Source organism: Cupressus sempervirens, chromosome 11 (assembly GCF_028749045.1).
Source record: "Cupressus sempervirens isolate cs-2001-9-10 chromosome 11, ASM2874904v1, whole genome shotgun sequence".
In the NCBI taxonomy this organism is placed as follows: Eukaryota; Viridiplantae; Streptophyta; class Pinopsida; order Cupressales; family Cupressaceae; genus Cupressus; species Cupressus sempervirens.
The window spans coordinates 190,977,665-190,983,875 of NC_143128.1; the positions used below are offsets into that span (position 1 = coordinate 190,977,665).

General features: G+C 32.7%; 1 pseudogene; it reads left to right on the top strand.

Annotated features, from left to right (window-relative positions):
- The first annotated feature begins 308 nt into the window (after window positions 1-308).
- LOC149528836 (SAC3 family protein A-like) lies at window positions 309-3,287 on the top strand (annotated as a pseudogene).
- The last annotated feature ends 2,924 nt before the right edge of the window (window positions 3,288-6,211 follow it).

Sequence of the window (6,211 nt, forward strand, 5' to 3'; positions counted from 1 at the left end):
TGGGAAATGAAAGATTTAAAAATTAAATTTAACATCCAATTCTATATAAGAAGAAATTTCAGTTGCATTTAAATAATATTGTTGACTGGGTGGATCCAAAGGCATTTTCATTCAATCATTCTTTATCTATTCAATTTCAATTTTTTTCTTTACCTTGATCAAATTCAACCAGTATTTAGTCAAAAAAAAAATTAGGGCCCTCTTTCGAATATTCAGACATATTTCAAATTAAGAGGAGGGTTTTAATATCCGTATTGGCATTGGTGTGTACACTTTTTTTTTTGTTTTAGTTGCAAGATGCACTAAAAATGGCAACTGACTCAGTAGCCTCTTTTGGAGCAACATAGGACAGACAAAATATTCAGGTTTTTGAGCAAAGAGGGAAAGCAAGGATCTAGTGACACACATTTGCCTCTTGCGCCTTTTTAACATATGTCCATACCTTCTGGGCATGCCATAATGCCATGGAATTCATCACATTAGATGGATAGAAATTGTAGAGGAGATGGTTCTAATAATCAAAATACAAGTTACTATCATTAGAAACAACCTTATTGACACAATGCCCTAACAAGTGTGCAAGATAGTCAAGCAGTTGCTAGTTCTTCTTCACCATACACCTCATTAAGAATACCATTAAAAAATGGATATGTTAGTGGTTAAAGTGGATACACATCATCATACCCAAGTTCCCATGCAATCATTTTCCATATGGGAACCCAAGTTATCTGGGTTACAACTATGACTATTAGTAGCAAGAACTTTGAAGGGTATGAGAGCATAGGATTTAGTGGCTATACAAGTTTGTGGAGTGATAATGGCTATGGAAATAATGGGGGCTATCAAAATTATCTAGGTTTTACACCATCTAATTAGACTCAAGTGGATTACCAACAATGGGAAGAGTATTATAGATATTTAGGACCATATGTCAGTTGTGCCCCTAGAATGGAATCCACTGTTAGCGGTAGCAAGAGTACTGCACCTTCTTTGGATTTTCCAATTCCAAGAGTAAACAATAGTTCTGTTGCAATAACCAAACCATCTCCACCTGCTACACAATAATTTTAGCAATCTAATATAAAAAATAACTATGATACTCCATTATTACAGAATATAAGCCTAGTTGGAGCATCAAAACATGGATATGGTGTCAAGAATTCAACCACAATCAGAAGCAACAATAGAAAACAAAATAAAAATCCAGTAGCTCCTCAATTTCAACAAGTGCTACATAAACCCTATTTTTAATTTCCTTTATAATTGAAAGTGCCCTAGTATCATCAGGTACAAGAAAAGGAGCAAATATTAGCATCTCAAGTGCAAAAGGCACAAACCCTAACAACTTATCATGTTTCTCCAATTTTTCCATCCTCACTACAACCAATTTCAAGTTCTAAAAAAAAGATTGGCAAGCTTCAAATTCCAACATATTCCAAAATAACACCAAACACAACCTTTGGATTGAAAGGTGTGGCTACGAAGAATACAAAAGGAGGATCTCCAAGCCCTAAATGCCCATGCACTAGTGTTAATGTAAAATATAAATTAGAATGCCCTATAAAAATGATGTGATTGATGCTTGCTAAAGCTAGACATGCTTCTCCCTTATTTGTTTCATTATGTTGAAACTGAAAGGGCTTTGGCTCATTGTAAAGACAAAGCTCAAAAGACTGTTTGTTAAGATATAATGAAATAGATTATTACAAAAGCTTTTGTAGATGGTTCACTATTTACTAGAGATTGGAAAAGATAACCACTATTTCCTTTACCAAGTTCAAACATGTTTTCCAACATGGAAATTAAGTGGTTCTCTTTGATAGTAGGGTCATTGTCAAAATCTAATAATAGCCATGCAAAGTGTTTCAAGAGCTAATGGGAGCCTTTTTTTGAAGAGAAACTAGAGAAGAAACATGTTTTGGTGTAAATCATGAGTTTATAAAGGATGATGTATTGAAAAAGAGCCAGAATAGAGTGATGCAAACATCCCTAGCCAAATAGAATACTAAGAATGAAGTATGGAACAAGCCCAAGTAATAATGAATTCTAAGAGAAATATGATTCATAAAAAAATCTTGTGAGGCCATAAAAAAATTACAAAAAGTGATTGACCAAGTTGTAGAAGAATGTGGGGGTAATCTAAATGATGTTGAAGAGGAGGTTGGACAAGGAGGACATTCTTTTGGTTCTAGAGAGCTGGCTAATACACTAGAAGAAGAAAAATGGAGTAGATGCTTCAATAAAGGAAATGGAAGCAATGTCAGAAGTAGATAGCCTTGAAATGCTATGAGTGGAGTTGTAAGTGTAGCAAGAACTACAAGTGCTTTACTACTTGCAAGAAACTATGAAAATGTTGGGGGAGAGCAGTTGAAGATATTGACTGGGATTCATTAACAATGAAGCAGAAATGCCAAGTTATGTTATATGTGCCTTATATCTACACCAAATCCAAACACTATGAGATTGAAATAAGTATTGCTAGAAGCTTTTGCCATGGTGCAAAGTTTTAAAAAAGACTATTTATATAAAGGTGATAATTTGAAGTCAATTCATCAAATCGTATAGTACAATATTATAAATTAGTTAATAGTAAGGGTTTATGAAACTCATGCACAATTAGAACTTGAGGTTGGAGATATGTTGAAATTCAACCAATGTCAATCATAGCTTGAAGGGTTATATGTTGAAGGTATTCAGGGTTTCCGTCATGAATTTGAGTCTTATAAGTTGTTATACCAGTGTCTAAACTTGAGAAAAACTCATGATCTCTTGTCATCGATGGCAAGGTTTTTAATTGATGTCAAAAGAGAAGATGTTGTAAAGCATGCATTGGTAGTCCAAGCAATTTTTCAATAAATTACACCTCTTTTTCCCATTTATATAGAATTGCTTCCATGTCAAGTGCATTCTTGATGGATATTTATGTGGAGAAAATGCAGTTTGAGGTGGTGAGACACATTTCCTATTCTTACCATCCAAAAGTTCTAGTTGCTTTCGTGTCTCAGATATTTGGATTTAAAGATTTACTTCATTCAAGAGTAATGAAAAGGTAGATGGAATTCATGTGTGAAGAATTTCTGAGAGCACATGGTGTAATTGTTTTCAGAGATAAGTCTACAAGAGAACTACAGCTCAATGCAAAGGATGTTGCCTCTAGTCTCATTACGCCTTAACCTAAAGATGATGTCCCTCATGGTGATGTTTACCTTCAACTCAATGACTACCTAGATTTACTTGATCATTGCAATAACCTTCAATTAGGAAAAAGAGGCTACAAGATGGACTAATGGAGGGGAAATGAAGGGAAGAGATTCCATTGACAAAAAGAAATGTCCCAGTTTAACTAATGTGTTTATTCTCACTTGATCTACCTGTAGTGCTTGGGGAAATGAAGGGAAGAGATTCTATTGACATTAAGAAATGATGACCCAGCTCAACTAATGGAGTAAGAGAAGAAGAGTACAATAACCATAGAATGCTCAAAAGTAAAACACATACAATATAACAAATTAAAAAAATAAGGAGGTGGAAATAATAGACTTCATGCCCTTTTTGTAGTCATATTTTTTGAGAAAAATAAGAGGCAATATGATTGAATGTAGCATAGCAGTAATTCTTTCTTCTAAATCTCATGTTTCATGAGCATTATTTTATATAAATTTTGAACTTTACCTATTCATTGTTGTAGGCTACTAGAAGAAGAAATAAGATGTAAAACATGGACTTCTGTGAGTGTTTCTCTTTGTATCTACCTAGTGCTTGAAGAAATAAACATTCATTAATTGAGATTATTTTATTTATCTAATAATGTCTAGTCTGAATTTTTGGGGCACAAGAAAATGAGCATAATATATAACACTTTTACACATTTGATTGGAGGTGTATTTGGTTTAAGTTCAAATCAAAGAGTACATCTTCCTATAAAATAACAAAATCTAGCACACTAAAATATGTCAATGCACAAAAAATAGACCCAATGCTATACTGTGACCTGTAAATTTGAACTAGTAGAATTGACTAGATTCAAAATATATTATGCTCAGCTTTCATCATTTTAAATGCCTTCATTTTATGGGTATCACATTGAGTATGAAGTACTTATGCATTTGATTAGAAAATTGGGGTAATGTAATATTTTTTTGAAATAAAAACTTCACAAATGTAATTTGATTATACAATGTAAAAATATTTCATAGTATCAAATAATGATGTTCTACCTTGCGAACATCTATGATTGGCATGCCTCTACTCACTAGTGTATCAGCAATCCATCCTCCCAAACTAGTAATTAGAGCCATGGTAAACCAAGGAAGAACACAAAATAACGCAGACTCAATGAGGTTAAACTTTAAAACTTGTCCCCAATCCATAATATAGTAACAATCATTAGTACTAAGTGAGAATAGCTCACATCTCTAGAAAAAAAATAAAGAAATACCAAACACATAAATACTATAAACAAGGAAAGGAAGTGTTTATTCCATTCATTTTACTTTCTTGAAAAGCACACATCTCGTATTGTAATATAGAACAAGATTTTAAAATAAGGATAACATCATGTAACTGAGTATAACCCCATGTTGGGGTGTCCTCTTAACACAACTAGGAAGCATTGTAACAACTTTATGTAGTGCCTTTCCTTACCAATCTTCTAATTGCAACTTGACTTGCCGATGCCTAGATCTTAATTACATGGAATAGGAATTATGTATTCTTAAAATGTTAGATACATCAAGAATACAAGTTGCAGATTATGTTAGTTCAAGAGTTTAAACATAAATAAAATTGTCATTAGGGGAAAGGACCTAGTAGCTGCACACCCTAACTTCTTGCACCTTTTCATCCTAAATGGTATTTTTTATTTCTATTTTTTTCCTGTATGTCTTTGTGTGTGAATTAATTACTAAAAGCTAAGGTTTTTGTTTTTGGGTATTCAAAAATCTCTCTATAAAGACCATCAAACATAGAGTGTTAAAAAAATGACCATTTCAAAGTGTCACCCAACACCTGCTATGTTCTTGCACCAATATCCATTCACTCAAAAATGATAGTACTTATGGCAAAATATCCCATATTTATTATGAAATGTCCCAATAGTTGTGCACAATGGGCCAATTACCTACCAAAAAAGCTAAAAAAGTGATTAGCTCTTATCACTTGTGTGTTCAGCTATTGGTACATGTGTTATCATTTTCCAAGCTCCTTTGATATTAATAATTTTTTATCATAAGCCAAAATAGTGGTCTAATTGATTTTTAATCCTATAATTATTTTTGTGTTCATTTATAACATCGTGATAGGTTATCCTTCCACATGCTTGAAGTATCTGGGCTGAAGAAATTTTGTTGGAGAAAAAAAACCATATAAAATGAAATAAATTAGAACTTACTAGAATATGAAATGGTTGTTCCTTGACTTTTTAATGAAGATTTAATTACTATCATAGGTAGATAATTTCACTATCCAAAGGAACCTTTCATTCTCATAGGGATTGTTGACTTAGAGATGTAATGAGTTAGTGAGAAAGTTTGTAAGGAATTTAGTATAATATGCACACAAGAGTAAAATCATCTTAGTGTGTGAAGCTAATCAAATGACAAGGATCAGTTCAAATCTAGGAAAATGATAAAAATGTTACAAAATATTGAAATATCCAAGTTCCCTAACTATATTATAGCTAACAAAGAGGATGGTAATTTAAAGATACTTTTAATAAGAAACTTTTGGGAATCATCATGTTTGGAGCAAATAATGGTCAAAGAAGTGCCAATAGATAGGTGGAAATGATAGAGATAGCAGTTGTGAAGCCCTATAAAGTGCATGAACAAGAAATAATAGATACAAATATAAGGTCACTATGTCTAAATGAGGTATTTCACATTTATTTGTGTACAAAGAACAAGATACATTGACATGTTGAAGTTGAAAGAACAGCGGAATGAAGATTGTCCTGAAGAGAAAAAGGAGTGGATATTGTCTTGAAGAGAACAAGGGGTTGTCTAATATATCAAGGCAGCAATGATAGTAGAAGATTGTAGAGACTAGATCGGAATAGTAAGAGGAAAGGTTCAGGTAGATATTGAACAATATATACCATAAGGGTTGATTCTAAAGTTTTTTTCATTACCATCTCATTTTCACTGTGGGTAGGACTCAATGTAAGAAATGTTAATTTTGCACTTCAAATGATTTTTTTAATGGAACCATAGAG